Genomic DNA, 18,850 nt, shown 5'->3' with positions numbered 1-18,850 from the left:
CTGTACATAACAGAGCAGTTGACAGGAATTTGTTCCTGACCAAAATCAAAAACCAGGCAGTTTTTAAACGGGCTCTTCCTTCATCAGGACCTGTAAAAAGTGTAAGTATGACTTACCTCTCCATACATCTTCTAATTCTGTTCACTTCCCCTGTATCGTTTTGAACATTCCTGCATCTTGCAGTATTATACACTATGAAGACCTAGTAAGCGAGTTAAAGTCAGATGACGCTAACGAATCCCAGCGCAAATGACTGAATCAATAGGAAACCAGCCACTGCTGTTTAAGTGTATCGATAAATGTACCTTTATTTTCTCTTGAATGGATAAGTGTCGCAGTTAAGAGTCCTATGGATCTCTTAATTGAAAGTTAATTTTAAATCAATAAAGACAGTCATTTAAATATTGATCAGTCCTTTCTACACGAATTGTTAGCTGATTTTTTTTTGAAACAACTTTGTTTAAATGCAATCAATAGCCCACAATCAGTGCATTCCATAAAAAATTGACAGATGTTCCCAAAATGCCTGCTAGGCATAATCTTATCTGTTTACATATGTAGCATAGATATTTCAGTCCTTTTCAAATGTACCTAGGTATCTATGGCAGAAATATGCTTTCCTTAAATACCAAACTTCACTATTAAAACACATTCTTCTCCTTGTTTTTCATTAAGGTGGTTTAAAATTAAAAAGGAAGATTTCTTGGATTTCCTTTGATTGTACAAGTAATATTCCTATTGTTTTATTAATGCAGGCAGACTGCAAAAGAAGAATGCCCTTGTTTTGCACACAGGGGAAAGAGATATAAGCGCTTACTTGAAACACATGTACTCTGGAATTTATGTGTCATAATCCATCAGATGTGTTACTATATGCAAAATGATAATACTCTAGCTTTTAATTATATAGGCATTTCTGTGCACAGTGTGTATGTATGTTGAATAGTTATCATTTTCAGCTTTATTTCTTGGATATCATCTCTCTTTCTCCATAGCAGCACATAGCCAGACTTTATTTTGTTTCAATTTCTCAAAGCACACAGTTAAGTCAAAAGGATACAAATTTCATTTCATGAGATTCATTGAGATTAACCTAATAAAATAAATTTAGCTACATGTGGCTTTCAACATTTCAGCAAATACAACACTGTTCTAATATGCCTTCCTAGACCACTTTCAGTAATTTACCCGTAGTGGCCTGCTACAACTTAGTTTGTCACACCTAGTGATGAAGTCAGACTGGACATTTTGGTGCAAGCAATATGAATTGCATTTTCCTCCTGTACCATCTAATTAATTATAAAATCATACTTGGATGTACACAGCTCTGAAATCCTGAAGTTGTCCTTTATTATTATTTTCCTTATTTTCCAATTTTCAAATCCAGTGCCTTTTAAAGATTTGTACTTCTAAGTAATTAAGTCCTTTTTGAAGTATGAAAGAATAAAGTTAATTATAACAAATCACAAAATTATATGTACACAATTTTGTCAAAAGTACCATTTTTATTTTCAGTGATCTGACTTCAGTATAAAATGAAATTGTCTGATTATTTTGTCTGACATTTGACTGAAAAGTATTACCATAATTATATTTCCTTTCTAAGTGACAAACTGAAAACTAAGTCCCATAATTGAAACTGTTTATGACACATAGTAATTTAAGGCAGAAAATAATAAACAAAATATCTTTTTTTTTCCAAGAGTGCTATCTAAGGAGAATAAGGGTTGCTTGGGTTAAAAAAAAAATAAAAATCTGTCATGCAATATAATTTACTCTCTTTTTGCTATTAGTACAAATGCTCCTGCTGTTTTGAAAATCCTCTATTTCTTAATCCAGCATTATTGTCCTCTTAATGCAACATTTCAAACCCATTTCGTTCCCTTTTCTGTTAGAAAAGCCATACTGAAAGGAAAGATTAAAAAGAAACAGGTATCATTGGTTCATATGCATATGGGTTCAGCATGTGAGAATGCTGTTTCTAGGATCAGCCTTAAGATGTGACTGATAGATCTTATTTGTCTGATAGAGTTGACCAGGGAAATAGAGCTACAGCTGGTTACTTCATTAGGTCCTCTCATTGATTGAACCCTGCTGAAGTGATGCAGCAGGCTCCTGAGATAACTGCTGGTAATAGAACAAAATGAATTCTTATCACAGAGATTGGAAAGGCCATTAACCCTGGCCTCCAATGCTTTTCAGAGGTCACAGACAGGAAGCCAAGCGGTGACTGGGAAAACTGTTTTCTGTCTAACTACAGGTCATGTTAGAGGGGGTGTGTGACTTTTTTACCCTTCGGCTTCTGTACAGATGAAACTGTTACACTGGCAGATGTTAATAATCAGCTGTAAATAAATATTGGAAGCAGAAGAAGAAAAATGAGAAAGCACAGGAATTTATTTCAATAAATATTTAATAAAAGAGCAATTGTTACTGTGATATTTACTGCCAGTTCTGCTGTAGATTTTTGCCTAATACTTTTACATATAAATTGGAAAGAGAAATACATAGAGGCACTTAAAAAAGGAAATTTAATATGGTTTTATATAAAAATACCTTTCCTTCCTTCCTTCAAAGATGAGGATTATAATTGCCTGCTGCCTGCCTGCTTGCCTTATTCAGCAAGCCTATCACCAGTTCATCTGTGAATTAGTGCAGGGCGCTGTTTGCCTTTCACCTGGTTGAGAAGGGTATATATCTAAGTAACAGTCCTATAATTTACATTTAATGCAACCTTTCAATTGACCAAGAGCCCACAACCTAAGCCCCCATCTCACAGCTGAGGACTTTCCCACATTTGTCAAGTCAGTGCCACTCCAGCATCAGCCAGGAGAAATCATCCATTTAAAGACTGGAGCTGCACATGACAATTTTCCTACTCCTTGTGAGAAATCTAGTCATGGCAGAGGTAGCTTTGTGTGATGCTTGTTTGACTCTTGCTTTGAGCAGCAGTGTCTTATTATACACATGGATTAAGAAAATATAGAGGGATGCATTTTATAAAATGAAATGGAACATTTTTTCTTTATTACTGACATATATAAGGCAATGTAGATTTGTGTTGTAGGTTGTTTTTAGCAGTATGTTGGTGGCTTCTATCCTTGTGATTGTGATTTAATTTCAATGTCTGTGGTCATGTGGTATTCTCTGCTGGAGCCAATCTTTCACAAGGAGCAAGTTCATTTAAATGTAAATGGGGTCCTGTGGATGGAAAAAACTACATACTTCATGTCTTCAGCGACCCACCCAAGCATTTGGTTTGGCCTTCCATGCATAAATAATAACAAGAAGGTATGCTGTCATTGCCTTGCTTGAAACACCAGAAGTGGTTTGGCAAAAGCAAAAAACCCAAGCACTAAAAGGAGATTGGTTTGGATAAACTCACAGTTAAGATCCCCATCCTGATTAAACAGTGTTAAAAAAAAAAAAAAAAGCGGGGGGAAAGAAAAAAAGAGAGAGAGTTATGGAGTTATTTTGAGGACTTGTGAATTACAGGAACAGATGAAAACCAACTCGGGCTAAGAGCATACCATACCTAAAAATACCCTGAAGTAGCAGAAAACTTGTCATTTTGTTATCTTGAATGGATTTTTGCTCTTAATTGTTTGTAGCAATTTGCAAGAGTGGGATGAGAATGTGGTATAAGTGGTAATATAATTAGCATTAATTTAGCATAAAAATGCAAACCTACGTTTTCTAAGTAGTTACCTTCCCTTCCACTAAAACATAGAAATATATTACGTAACTCTAAAGTATGTGTGGTTTTTTTCGGTGTGTTATTAAATATGATAAAATAGAATGCTTTTTCTTTATTGCTGCCTTAAGGAGATATGACTGATTGTGCACCTTCTTTTTATCAAAATCTTTGTGGCATATATATTTTCACACGGCTAAACTCATGTGTTGTCTCCTCATAGAAATACTCCAGGTGTATTTCAACAGAACTGAAAAATCTCCCTTATAAATTTCCTTTCCCACCAAGCAAAATCATGAACAGCTTTTCATCTGTGTGGATGAATAGATATATTTTCTGAATTATTTCATTAAATGCACACTTTTATTTATCTCATTTATTAAGAATGTTATGTTCTGTTGCAGATGTTTCAGGGCATGACACATGGGCCTGGAATCTCAGTGTATGATACCTTCGGTGAAACTCACTTATGAAACATCCAAACTTCCAGTTAGTTGTGCTCTGCACTAGGAACTTAGCAGAATTTTGACTTTGTTCCAGAGCATGTAATAAAGGACTGGTATTTACTTTTGTCAGAGGTTTCTCGAGAATATTTGATAAGCTTTTCTCTTCTTTTTATGAAGTAGCATTAGTTCAAGACGAGCTAGATTTAAACAGTACAAGATTTGCTATCCAGGGTAAGAAACAGGATATTAGTGTTTATGTTACTCAGCTATATTAGGTGTAGCTGTGAATCAAATAATTTTATCCTAGTGGCTTCAAAACCTAAAATGTTCATCTGTTGGTCTCTCTTCCTTTATTTCATTGAGCTGGTTAAGTAACAATAACCAAAGCTGTATGTTTAGTTTTCATAAAGATTCTAGTGAAATAAATGCATTATAGATACATAATGGCTGAGCTAATGCGTTTTTCTATCTGACATATTATTCACCATTGGGGGATATACATGTTGTGCTGGTTTTCATTATTCAGTTACATTCCATACAGACTGATTTCCACAGATCCTCTTAAGTCTTCTAGATATATTTGCTGACAGCCCTATATTGTTAGAATTTTTTAATTAAAAAAAAAAAATCATCTCAAATACTGTCATGGCAGTTCAGAGGTAGAGGTGTTTCCAACCTGCCTCTCCTATCAGAAATCTTGGCAGCATGCATGATAACTGAAAAGCAATGTTACTGGTTGCAATGTGGACAACATGGGGTTTTTGTGCTTTAAAATGTGTAAAATTATTTTCTCAAGTGCTTTTTGTTTACCCTTGTGATTTGCAAGACTTACAAAATTATTGGAGAGACAAGTCCACTTCCTAATTCACTAGTCTGAAGCAACAAACTTGAAACAGCAGTGCAAATGTCAAGCACTTCATGAGAGAGAGAGCAAATCCTATGGTGGGTGGTACTAATCTTTTACAACTCCTAAAGATTTTTTGAAGGTACTTTTGCAGAAGTGGCATAGCAATTGTGATACAGAAAATAATCTAAAGATCATTGATGGACTAAGAGGCAATACTATATTCTAGGAAAATATTAGGTTTCTTACATAATGATAAGCTATGATGGCGAGAGTATCACCACATTAATTAATCTTAGGGCAGGTTAGAATTAGAAGGGTCTTTTAATAAGGCCTTTAGAAAGAAGGATCTCTTGGTTAATTTGTGTTAAACTGCATTAATATGGTTCTATCAAAACAGCAGTATATCATTTCACAGGTATTGTGAAAATTATGAGCATCCTTAATTCAATACTTTTTTTTTAGCAGGAAATTTAATAGAATCCCTTTTTGGAAGTGATTGAAAATCCATTTAAAAATGGGCAAACAAATATCCAGCCTTTGCTCAAAAAGGGCAAAGGGAAAGCCCCAGAAAACTGGTCATAGCTTTATTAATACAAATAATTAACTACAAACAACCAAGGCACTTAGTGCCTAAATTTGTAGTTTGTACGATGACATTTCCTTGTAACATTAATATTGCTCCCCAAATCCTGCAGCAAGATATCTGACTATGGTACCCAAAGGGCAAAAAAAGCCAGATTGCTCACAGGTGCCAAAGAATCTGTTTACAGCCAGCTTGCTAGAAAGGAATGAAATCCACCTTGCTTGCAACCATTTTCAGTTTGAGAGGTAATACATGTGAAACTTCTTGAGGTCTAAATATTGAAGCATAAAAACATAAATATGGGTGTAGTGATAGAATTAATGATGTCTGGTCCAGGTCAGGAGACAAGGGACCATGTTCCTAACTGTATCTGTGGCTTCCAAGGGGGTGATCTGGCTCTAGGTTTAACTTGGTGTTTCTGGAAACTAAGAATTAGATACGTCAGTTTCTCCAAAAGCTGACACAAACACAGGCACTACTGGTTTCCTGTTGCATTTAAGGTACATCCCATCGTATTTTTCTAGACCCTACAATAGCAAATAGAATTTCTGGTTTTGTTTTCTTGCACTTGTAGACTTTGATAAATGTTACATATTTTTCTTCTGTCCATGTCCAATTTAATCAACATTACAAGTGCTCCCTTGATGGTAGGTGGAACGGTGGCAATAAAGTGAAATTTCCACAGCTTTTACCCATTGAAATTCTCAGAGGGCAAGATTCTTATAAACTTCACTTTGCTTCCTCTGTAATAGATTTAATAGCTCCATTCAGGAAGAAATGTGTTCGATGTGCTTTCTCATTTTCAAAATGTAGATAGTAAACCAAGCTCTATTCTCTTTCCAGCTCTTTAAGAACTTTTAATTTTTTAATACTATTTTACCATGAGTGTTAACAAATGTACTTGTCTCCAGAATTGCACTGATGTCCCAGTGTGACTCTGCATTTGGAAATGGGGGAGTTAACTGAGGTAAATTTCAAACATTCCCAAGATTTTTGAAACTAGTGTAATTTAGGTCAGCTTAAGACCGTTTGGAATATCTTACTCTACACACAGGAATTGCTAATGTCCACTTTGAATGAACCAACTACATTGGCTCTGTGCCCTGGGCATCCTTTTCATTTTAAGGCTTTCCTCCCAGCCATTTAAACTGTCTTTTAGGCATCTGTGTGCTGCTGAGGCAATAAAAAACAACCTTATCAAAACCTAAGATCTGGTCTTTAGTCCCAGAGTTCATTATAATAGTTTAGAACTTTTGGTGTGTGCTTCTTGTTATTTTGGTGTCCTCTATTACAAAGAATTACGGTATCGTCTTCTTCCTTGTACAATGCATCATTTGGGCTCAGCAGTCACTAGCAGAGTTCTACTTCATTCTTCATGACTGATTATTTGTCTTATTAAATTTGCCCCTAACAAAGAAAAGTCTTGAAACACTGGAATTGAAAGAGATAGAGGAATGTTCACACTTCTGAGAAGATATACCACCACTTCTAGCCTTTATTTATATTATATTATTGTTTCTGTTGCTATTACGCTCCTTCAGTGAGAAATAAACAAACAGTAGGAGGAATATTAAATAAGGGGTTTAGGCAAATTAGGTTAGATGAAGGAACGATAAAAAAGATTCAACACAATTCAAATGAAACAGCAGGGTTCTAAATGATACTGTACATCTATAAAACTGTGTATGTTGCTTCACTATTACTTGGTAGGCCAACTGTTTTCATTTTATGTACCATAAAATTATTGTAACTGCATTTCTGCTTAAGCAAGGGTGGGGACATTTTAAAATAGAATAGGCTGTGTACAGTTTTCTTAATCATAGGAGCCCTAGAATAATTATCAAACAGAGTTTTCCACAAAGTTGATCTATAATTCATCTGAGGAAGAAAGCATCTTTCCAATAAAAGATTTTTTGTCCTCAATTTTTCAAGGATTTCTTTTTATTATTGTCATTAACCCAATTATAAAATTTCACAGCTTCTTCATTTCTCAGCTACTTTTTTCATATGCTTGTAGCTGGAGGGAAAAAAACATAGGTGGAGACATTCAGTAAAAAGGTTTTTACAAGGGTTACAGTTTTTCTAAGTTACAGCCAAGGGGTTTTAATTGGGGGAGTTTTTGGAGGGTGGCTTGTATTTTTTGACAGTTTGTAATATTTTCAACTCCATAACTCAACATCATGAGACTGCATTAAAATTCCCGAGATTTATAAAGCAGTCAAATTTGAATTATCTGTGAATAGATTACCTGGGTTGTGGCTCAATCAGAGCCCATCTGCTGCCCACACCACTGGCTGCAGCCCATTGCCACAGAATACATGACACAAAATAAATATTACTTTACTAGGCCTGCTTTGCTCACTGTGATTTAATGCCCTTCCTTCGTTCCATAGGTAGCTATTTACAAGTGAAAGTAAGTGAACTGAAAGTAAGTGAATTACTTAAAAAATGAATGTACTAAATGTGTTCTTTTAGTGTAGTTTACATATGGTTTTGCTGTATTTAAATAACCCCACCCCTGTAGTATATAATTGTATATTATATGTAATTGCTTATAACACATTTGGGTTTGAGTTTTAGGCTTTCTTTTTGCTTCAGCCTTCAGAAATGGTAGTGGTGGGTTGTGGATTGGTTTTTTTCTTCTTCTGTTTTCCCCATAACTATGATATTACTTTATTCTGCTTTGTTATCAAGTGAAAGTTCATTTTCTTCCATAAATCCATATGCTGAGATTGTGAGTATAGCACCCATTCATGAGACTTTCAAGAAAAGTTTCAAAAGCTGACCACTCTTCATACATTTATGCAACAAGACATGTCTTCCATGTTGCCAGCAGTAACACGCATCTTCAATGTAGCTCGCAGAAGCACCCTCCTAGACTTCGATGGTTAGAAGCTAAGCAGCAGCTCTTGGCTTCTGATAGAGGGCTGTTCTTTGGCTATGAGTCAGTGAACGACAGAAGTAGGACTGAAAACAGTTTTCTGTGAAAACTTTTCTATTTTGAATGAAGAAGTACATGAAATAAGTCTTCGTTAGAGTTTGATCAGCAACTGCTTCTGGAAGCAATTCATTGAAAGTTGCTGAACCTGCATACTATCTTTGAAGTATTTAGCAATTTTATTTTCACATTTGATTTTTTTTTTTATTAGAAACTAGGGTTTGAGTTCAAACTTAGTTATGCTAAGTTTATAGGAGTCTCATGTGATATTTATTATATGATTTTCAATTACTAACTTGAAAGGAAGAAGACCTAGTTGAATCAGATCCCATTTTCAGCTTGTTTCTCTTAAAGGTATGGTAGCTGATTTTCCAGAAAGAACTGCAATACATTCCAGGCCTGCAAATGGACCTTCAGACCAGTTCTGTTTCTGTTTTATTTGAAAAGGCAGCATGTATGGTCTTGTCATACCTCATAAAATGCTGTTGCAATGCTATTTCCTTTCTATTTTAAAATTTTACTTGATGTGTCTTAGTTGAATAAAGATAAAAATTATTTTTGTTACACTGATACCTGAATTTTCTTATCCCACAGATGCAAAGTAGTTTTACTTAATCCCATGACTGTTGAAATACAAATGTTCAGCTTAGTTCTGCTTTTCATGTTGAAGCATCTAATTTCCTTAGTTAAGAGCAAGTAAAAAGTTGCATACTTCTGATTCCTTGTGTTCCCAGTTTCTGTTGAAGTCAATTTGTCAGCTGATTCTCCTTTGTCTGTATATATATATATATATATATATATATATATGAACAAAATATTTTAACTTTTTTATGAAGTTCAACTTTGTATGGACTTTGTGAGGTGGTATCCAAAAGCAGCATGCTGTATTTGTATGCCTAGATCTTGGAAGTGGCACAAGCCGTGCAATCAGTTTGACCTTAGGTATCCTGCCAGGCTGACATCCTCTGAAGATACAGAAAAATGCACGTGGTCCCTTTTAGCCATCAGCTAAAACATGGCATTTGTTAGTCTGACAGACTGTATGCTGCACATGATGGAATGAGTGAGGAATGTCACCTTATTATCATATGCAGTCCAAGATAGATACTAACTGAGAAAAGTCTTGGTTGAAGAGTTTCTTCCCATTTCCTCATCATTTGAGAACATAACCAATATGTTATCTGTGCTGATGCTGGTATTGAGTATGTCAAGTATGCTGGGCTAACCAGATGTAGGAGTTTTCACAATGCGTCTGGATGAATGAAAATGACAAGCTGATGATTAATTCCTGCCCAAATAGAGTTGATAAGAAATTGATAATGCTCCATTTCATCTCCACAACAAATTTTGAGGAGAAAGCCCGTGGCATATCTCTCAGTTCCCCGATCTGTGCTTGTAGGACAGGGGCTGTTACAAATACAACATGCAAACAAAATCATAAATCTAGTTTCTGCAGTGAGTTGAACCAGAACACTGGTTCTTAACCATAAAATACATTTTAAAAGGTTTCACAAGTGTCAAGCAAATAAATATGTTCTGCATATAGGAAAGAAAGAGGATGTCTGCCCAAGCTTCTTTGAGGTATTAAAGGAAGCATGTCTTGAAAAAGGGGTGTTTAGACATAAAAGTGTGGTGCCTGCACTTCATCTTGCATCCTCACACAGGTATCTGAAATGCTTATCCTGTCTTTCATGTGTGCTCCTCAGAAAGGTTCCCAGACCAGCAAATCCGACTGGACAGATCAGTAACATAAAGGCAGTTAACTAAGACTTTGTCTAGAAACCACTTGGTTAACTTTCACAGAATTTATTTAAAAAAAAAGAGATTCATAGAAGATTTTATATATATATATTTATATATATATATCTCAAGCTCTTTTACCCATAGCTTAAAAAGAACTCAACATTGTAACTCAAGTGACGTATCAGGCTAAAAATACACGTTTTTAAAGATGCATGGATTAACTATACAGTAAGCATCAGAATTTATTTTTTTATTAAGGTGCCTAAATTAATCTTGCTCTTATAATAAGAAACTTCATAGGGTGTTTTGTTTTTTTTTTTTTCTGATTTTGGAAGTTATTTGCTGCTTACTTCACATCATGTTCCACTTTTCAAATGAAATACTACTATAAATGAGTGGCTATTATAATCCCCAGACCTCAAAGTCCAGCACACATGGTTTTGTGAACATATGATTTGAACTGAATGGAACTTTCTCAATGTATTTGTAAGTTAGAGTGTATGGAGGATATATGTTTTATGAGGACTATAAAATCTGCTTAAAGGCCAGGTGTTGACCATCTATTTTGCATTGGTAAAAATCCTCTGTTCCTAATGTATGGGAGTTTGCTAATTTTTTTGAGACTATATAGATTCTGGAAACTGCTCAGTTTTTGGTTCATGGGTGCTGAGATAACACTGAGCACTTCTGGAATTCAAACATTGTGGGTTCACTTAAATCCATTTTTTCTGTAGTATGACCTCTGAAGACTGGAACTTCTGTGAATACCCTTACTCAAGCAAAGCCAATCCATGCCAATATTTTACAAAGTTAATTTTTTTTTTTTCATTCTTCAGCTCAGCGATAAATGTGGAGCTCATTTATGCTGAGGTGATCAAAACATCTTGTTTCAAAAGAAAACAACAGTTTTCAAAAATATAACACATCTGCCCAACTGTAATTTTGTCTCATCTTTACTTTTGTCTTTCCATCATAAGGGAAGCTACAATATTTTTTGTAATTACATGTATGAATTGACTAGTGTATTTGCGGGAGAGCTGAGCACACACACGACCAATGTGATCAAGCAATGCCCGTTTATTACAACTAAGAAAGCCCTTTTATAATGTTCTCCCGCACACGTGAGTAACAAGCAGTTCAAGTCCTCAAGATTGGACAGTTAACTTAGCCCGCGCTTTAAACCTTCTTGTGATTGGATAAAAAGTGCCACATCAGCCTTGCCAGGCTTCCCGCCTTGTGTAACTTCCTCTTCCGTCCCAACCCCTTCCGGGGGTTGTTTGTCTCATCGAGTTTCTCCCCCCTCATTCAGGGTCACATCCTTATCACATTCTTGCTCGGCTGAGGCTCTTATCAGTCTTGTTCTCACGCAAGATTGCTCACATGTCCATTCTCTCACAGAAAACCCTCTAGAATCCCAACATGTATGTCTCAAAGAACTGTTTGCAAACTAATAAAATTATTAAATGTCATCAGTGTTAGCACAGATATCTGCCCGTGTATAGAATAAAAAGAAGACACTACACTCAGTGTGATACTTGCTGTCTAATGCTATTTCTAAATTCCTAAATCCTATTCTTGTATTAGCTAAGCCTGGTAATATAGTAATCATATGGTAATATGGTAAAGTGAATCAGCAAAATGTTACACTTCTGTAAGAGGTTTTATTCACACTACACCTGTGAACTTCAGCCTGATTTGTGCAGGAAAATCCTTGTTCGTTGCCTTACACTCTACCCATATGTATTTTATCACTTTCTGTGTTACAGATACTATTCAGATAACGACACCTGTAAATATATACTGCTTGTTGATCTTATATGTCTGAACAAGAAAAATGGGAGGTTAATATTGTTGATATAGTAGAGCTGGTCTGCTTCTGTCTCTCAGAAAATCCACTCACAATCAGTGACAAATATACACTGTAGTACTACTTTAATTCGGCACCATGTGTGTATGCATGGAGATATAGTCTGTAATTACATGGTCACGTAGCATTTCCCCCTTGCTTTCTGAGTTTACAGAATGGAGCTGCATGGGGTAATGGATGAATCAGTGCTGTGCAGGGATGGCAGAAACTGTCTTTAGAGCCTCACTGGAGGCTGGGGATGCCAGGAAGATAAATAATGGGGTATGTTTAAGACACCTGAAGAACTTGCTTCCATATCTGTCTCTGCTGGAGAGATCCTATTTTTTTATCCTGAGTAGGTCACCTAACCCAGACTTTTCATAGGAGTTCACTGACTGTGTGGCCTTCATTTTCTGAGTGCTTGATTTGAGGCTGTACTATAGTGTTAAATAAGTGCTGAACACACAGAGCTGCAAATGAAAGCAATCAGTGTTGTGCTTTGAGCATATTAAGTGCTATATATTGCTGTGTACTTGGAAAAAATTGGGTCCCATCTGTATCAAACTGGGTTCTCCAAGTTAGTAGATTTTTTTTCACCTCTATTTCTGTATACCTCCCCTTTCTGAAACTGCAGAATTGCCTACTCATCTCTTAGGACATAATGAAGATAAATTCATTAATGTTTGTGCAGCAATAAAAAGTCAATAATGAAATGAATAATTTGGCTTTCAGAATGAGTTGAAGAGATGTAGTAAATAAAACATGTGCCCCATGTTAGTCAGAAGGAAACAAAATCCTGAATAGACTTTGACTAAATGAGTATCAAGTTTTGTGCAGTGAATAAGGCAAGAAGCTTTGCCATAAGGTAGAGCTTGATCAGGAAATTAAAGATTGGGTCACAAGTCACAGAATCATCTAGGTTGGAAAGAAACTTGAAGATCATCTAGTCCAATGACAAAGGAAGTATCTTGATGTATATTTTAAGATATTACCATATTTTACTTCTGTGATATTATTAATGGTTCTAAAAACATGGAGGCTACTTTTGCATCTATAATCCCATAGTTATTTTTCAGAGACTTAAACTCGAAAAAAAATTATAATGTAGTACTGAAAGTCATATGAAACATCAGTGGGTTTGGATTTGCTACATGTTTACTAGAGCTAATGAGCCAACCAAGAGTAGAAGGTTTTTGTCCTCTCTGTGGACAGGCGCTGGTGAAGGGTAGTGCAATAAGCCAGAAGAAGAATGATAAGACCAAAAAATCGGGGATTTAATTTTGGGCAGTGTGGGACACCATGTTTTGCTGATGTAGATTTCCATTTTCTTTGCCTACTAATCACTGTCTTCACCTGTCATTTCTCTGCACATCTATCCTTTCACTCTTTTTATACATGACTTTCCCACCTGACTAGTGATCTCTATTTTTCTTATCCACTTCTGCTGCTAATTCTTCAGATGTCCCTTCTATATTTCTAGTCAGCTCCCAGGTCCCTTCCCTATCCATTCATGCATGTTTCCATTCCTGCTGACTGCCAGCTTTAATATTCCTTCACAAGCCTCTCAGCATGTCTCAATGTCTTTGCCTCATTTGCCTAGTAGATTGCCATGGCTTGCACTTTTGATCCCAGACAGCTCTATCTCCTGAAGTCCAGTTTGGTGCTGGAATTTGGTACACTGCTGTTTCTAGTCATAGTCTCTCTCCTGCCTTCCACGTACTTTTCATTTGATCCTAATTGATATTTCAATTTCTCCTCCCTTCCCCATCTCCTGGTCTTTCATGTTTTTTTCCTCAGACCACATTCTGCCTACCTCTTCCCAGTTCTTCCTCTACCCCAACATCTCTCTTTCATACTTCTTTACTCCTGCCAATGTACTAGCACAGTGGGAAGGTGGTGCTTCTGCTCTCCTCTAGCGATCAGTTCCCAGTGCACGGCACAATGACAGACAGCAGCGGAAGAATAGTGATAAGGGAAAGTTCGGTTTCACCACTGTAAGGATAATAGAGTTGCAGTATGGTTTTACAGAGAAGCTGCCAGGAGAATTTGTATTTTAGAAGGTGTATTTAAACTACAGTTCCTCTATGAGGATGGCATGTGCATTATTTAGTACACATAGGAACTAGGTGAAGAGGTTTGTGGAGGCTCTGTGGGATGTGACTGAATATGCACTTTGGTGAGCTCTCAGCACTGTGGGAAGTGTGAGTATGTTCAGTGATTACGGATTCCTAGGAGAATTTCAGTTCTTCAGTTCAAGCAGCTTTTCTGAGCATGGGTAAGTAGAATTCTTCAAAGCTGTATTGCTTGGCTGAATTTGAGCTGTTCAATCCAATGTGGCACATGCCTGACATCATCCTGTCTGCCAAATTTTGGGTTCCAGTTTAAAATCACTGGAACAGTAAAGATTTCCAAAACATATATACACATATAAAAATCTATTTGTCATAATCCTGTTCTTAGAAGTAGCTGAAATAATTTGGCTCTTTTTTTTTTTTTTTTTTAAAAAAAAAAATGCATATGATATTCAACCTGCAGCAGAGATTCATTTTAGCCAATTTCAGCCCAAGCACTTAAACTTTACTGAAGTTATAAGCAAATGAAAAGACATATGGATGGTGGGAAGCCTACATTAAGCTTACAAATGGGTGGTCCTATTGACTTGTTAAAAGTGATTAAGAACAAATTTTAAGTTTAGGTTCTGTTCAGAAGCTTTCCCTGAAATATTTCCAGTGCTATCAACAGAGCCACCTCACAAAGCATTTCAGGGTCTTAGTTAAATCAACACTGTAGATTTGTGCTCATTAAGCAGTTGTGAGCAAGGAGTCTATAAGCAAGGGATGTCCTTTGTTTCCGCAGAGATATAATTATATTGCTAACAATGAAAATTTATTTGGGAGTGATATTATTTAAACTATGTATGGCAGAGAGCATTCAAATTACACAAAATGTAGAAATTGTAAAAGTAGTACAATATACTGAACAGTGGGAATTAAAAAACTTAACTGAAGGAAAGAGGAAGTGAAAGATTGAGGAAAACATCTAGTATGTTGCACTGGTTTAGTGGAAAGAAGAATGGATACAAATAAAGCCACCCATGACATTCTGTTGCTGTGATACATGAAGCTTTACAAGACTGAGTGACCTGAAATGCTTGACTTGGCCCTTGGGAGAACCCCGAGATATAACTGTCATTTTTGAATTCAGAAAATCTGTGTATGCAGTCTACTTTATTTCAGTAATTGTGAGTCACCCATTATTGTGCTAAGAACCTATTGATATTGCTCATCTTCAGATTAAGCCATGCAAGTGTCTCCAACAAACTTGACAGTGGACTTGAGTTTCAAGTCTTGGAGTAATCAGTATGATAATGTAATTCCTGACCTCAAACAATGTAGCAAGAAAAAACTAGCTTTAGGTATTGAAGCACAGCACTGAAATCAAAAGGATCCTGTAGGCTACTGTGGATGAAGAGGACAGAGATGTTTCACATTATGGCTATGAATCCCAAACACACTAAAATACTATAATATGAGTCAGAAACATTCCACAAAATTGCATAATACTTGAGTAATGACACAGAATTTTGTTATCCAAATTTTCTAGACTGGGATTGGAGGAGGCAAGGGAAGACAGTAACAGAAGGGGATGGGAGACAGCAAGGAGGCAGGAATATACTGCTTTTTTTTTTTACTACTTTTGCTAGTTTTGATGAGCAGACTTTTAGTCTTTCCTCTTGCCTCTGTAACAGAGTTTGACCATGTTTCAGTATACTATATTTTGTTAGTACAGATACAGCTGAGCCAGAAAACCCAGTTTTTACAGATTCTTAGAGGAATTTGTGGTGGAAGTCTTGGTAAAGATTCTTACACATAACTCAACCATTGTGATGTAGGTTGCCAAAATCATTCGTGTTGTCATTCCAAAAAAAACAGACCACTTCACGTGCACATATGTTAAAGAATCTCGACTTTTGAACTATTAGGTTTTAAGCAATATTTGCAACAAATAGGTTTGTAAAAAAGCCATGGACTGCTGTATGTGCTATACAATATTTGTCAGGTAACTGTAGAAAACAAACAAAGGAACAAAAAATCCCAAACCAAATAATTCTCTACAGAGTGTTTTTTAAAAATTCAGGAAGTGTTTGTGTTCAGGGAAAATTTTATTCCCTGTAAATAGATCACCTACTTCTGTCTGTGACATTTAACATCAAGAAGGAGGAATATTTAAACTAGAGGTCTGTAGTTAGCTACATGACAAGACATAGTACAAGAATTTATTTGGGTCAGAAAAAAGTATCCTTAAAAGTGGAAATAAAGCCAAAGTGATGTTAATAAAACTAAACATACATGTTGGCTAAGAGGGGCAAATATGTGAAGGTACCTAGAAAAGCTAAACAGGAATTGTTAAAGTATCTCAGAAATAGAAAGCCTGCAGAAGAGTCATTAGGTCTGCTAGACCACCAGAGGATAAAGAGTCAATCCAAAATGATGAGGAGATGGCAAAGAAAATAAATTCTTTTGCTCTAGTATTCTCAAAAGACAAAGGAGAAATACAAGCACTAACAGAATTCTTTACAGATAATTTCAGAGACATTCTGTTAGTGAGCCAAAAAGAGGTGAATAATTCAGAAAGAAAGTCTGGAAGGTAAATGAGAAGGATTTTACAGTGTATTTCAGAGAGAAACCCAAAACCTGAGTCACTAATAAAATATGTCATTTAAATGACATTTTATATGAGTTGTTAATTAACATTGTGGATTTCTTTGTAAATGCACTCTAAAGGATTATTCTGGAAACTGAATGGGAGAGCCAATCTCACCACTTACATGACGTATTGGAAATGAAGCTCAGCTTGGAGGTAGAAAAAAAAAGCAAGAAATCAGGGATGGTAGAAGCATTTGTATATGAAGGGATGTTGAACACACAGATTGAACAGCAACACAGAAAAGTAAACCAAGGCTGAACAAGAGGTATTAAAAAAGGTGAATGATACTGTGAAGATAAATTATTTTTCTTTTTTTTTCCCACAAGCTAGAAGTGAGCATGTGGTAAACTGGTGAAGGTCATGAGGAGACTCTCATCGACTTTCTGAACTTTGGGTCAGGCTCTTAGGCTTAGGTTCTCCCACCTAACTTGCAGCATTTAGCCACAGTGCCAAGGTGAAAAGTCTCCACTCCAAACACTAAACTTCACTCTAAAATCCCTCTGTAGTCAGGGAGGAATTGAAAAATTCAGCCTACATAAAGTCTGAATTGTGCCCTAAAGCTACCTGTCTCTTCCATGGAGAGGAAGCTTAGACTAGTGCCTGAAATTAGGCAGGGTGTATCCAGCATGTTGAATAAGAATTAACAATGAGGTTTAATTTTCTTTTCTAAATAACCTCGATGGAATTGTATTAGTCTTAAGTCAGACAATGCTAGTGCTCTTTGTGTCTTATGCTGATGGTGGAAACAGTATTTTCTGTGAACTGTAATGGCAGCCAAAAGTAAAGTACTGATCAGTTGGAAAAGTTAGACAATTAGGTTAGATATAGGTTAATGCCTTTCTAGATATGGCCAAGTAAGAAAAGTATCCCTTTTTGCATAATAAATGATTAACTGTACATCTCCAATCACATCTGGAAAACATTGCTGTTTCATTCTGAATAGCTGACATTCTCTGTTAATGATTTTGTAAGCATATGCTTCTTCTGCCTCTTGCAAAATATTTGATAAAATATTAAAGTAGAAATAAAATGATAAAAATAAAACCCACAGATTTTCCTATTTTCTCATAAATCAGTATGGCTCAGCATAAACTTACTAATATTATTTTCCACATTTTACACCATTATCAGAGTAAAACAAGCTTCTTTTCCTGATTTACTCTGAGACTATGGAAGGGAAACTAGAAAGCAGGCAATCCCAGCCAGCAATGAGAAAGAGAGCTTGCTCAGCAGCCGGACTGGAAAGGACACCCCACCCCTCTAAACTTCTGGGGAGAACATTCCTTTTCCTTCTCCAGCAGCTAGAAGTAGACAGGTTAAAAAAAAAAAAAAAAAAGGTAGAAAATACTAGATTAGGAAATAATAAAGTGCTGAGCAGATTAGCTGGTGATAATGAATCTTTTCTACCTTTAGAAACTAGGAAGCAAAAAGAAGTAGGGTAGATGAGAGCTGCTTCTCTCCGGCAGCCAGAGGGGTGAGGCTGAGCGTGGCAAGAGGGGAATACTGGCTGCTGGGTGGAGCGGATGGATAAAATGGGTGTGAGTTGTGACACGCCTTGGGAAGGAGCCACCACGGCATGCTCTGTTCAGCCAGCTTTGCAGTTGGCCTTCTCTGACAGTGATACATTTCAACCAGAAGAAATTAAGCATTAGACTGCTATAAAAATTCAAATGATGCACCACAAAACAAAATGGTACAATTTGATACTAACTGCTGGTTAGCACTTTCTGGTCAATATGACGATCATCACTTAATTATAGGCTTGTTTGCAGGAAGTTCAGCCTTCTAACAGCTATGGTTTTAAATATAACACAGTGATTAGAAACAGTTATTAACGAGTTGGTGCCGTTATTCCCCTTGAGTCTGTAAAGCAGAAATTAGAAATCCTATTTGAAGATGAAATATGACCACTAGAGGATTCAGTCAAGATCCTGAATGAGTGAGGCATCCTGTTCCTCACTCATGCTCTACAAGACCAGCCAGAAAATAGAATAAATACTTTCTGGAATATTTGGGTGAATAAATGGCAATCCAGAACTCAGGGAA

General features: G+C 36.2%; 1 protein-coding gene across 1 annotated transcript in view; it reads left to right on the top strand.

The window, feature by feature from the left end:
• The window catches only part of ZFHX4 (zinc finger homeobox 4), a 152,006-nt gene that overhangs the window by 102,341 nt on the left and 30,815 nt on the right, over window positions 1–18,850 (top strand). The window lies entirely within an intron of this gene.

This window comes from Athene noctua, chromosome 2 (genome assembly GCF_965140245.1).
Source record: "Athene noctua chromosome 2, bAthNoc1.hap1.1, whole genome shotgun sequence".
Lineage (NCBI taxonomy): Eukaryota > Metazoa > Chordata > Aves > Strigiformes > Strigidae > Athene > Athene noctua.
This window is presented reverse-complemented; position numbering and strand designations above follow the sequence as displayed.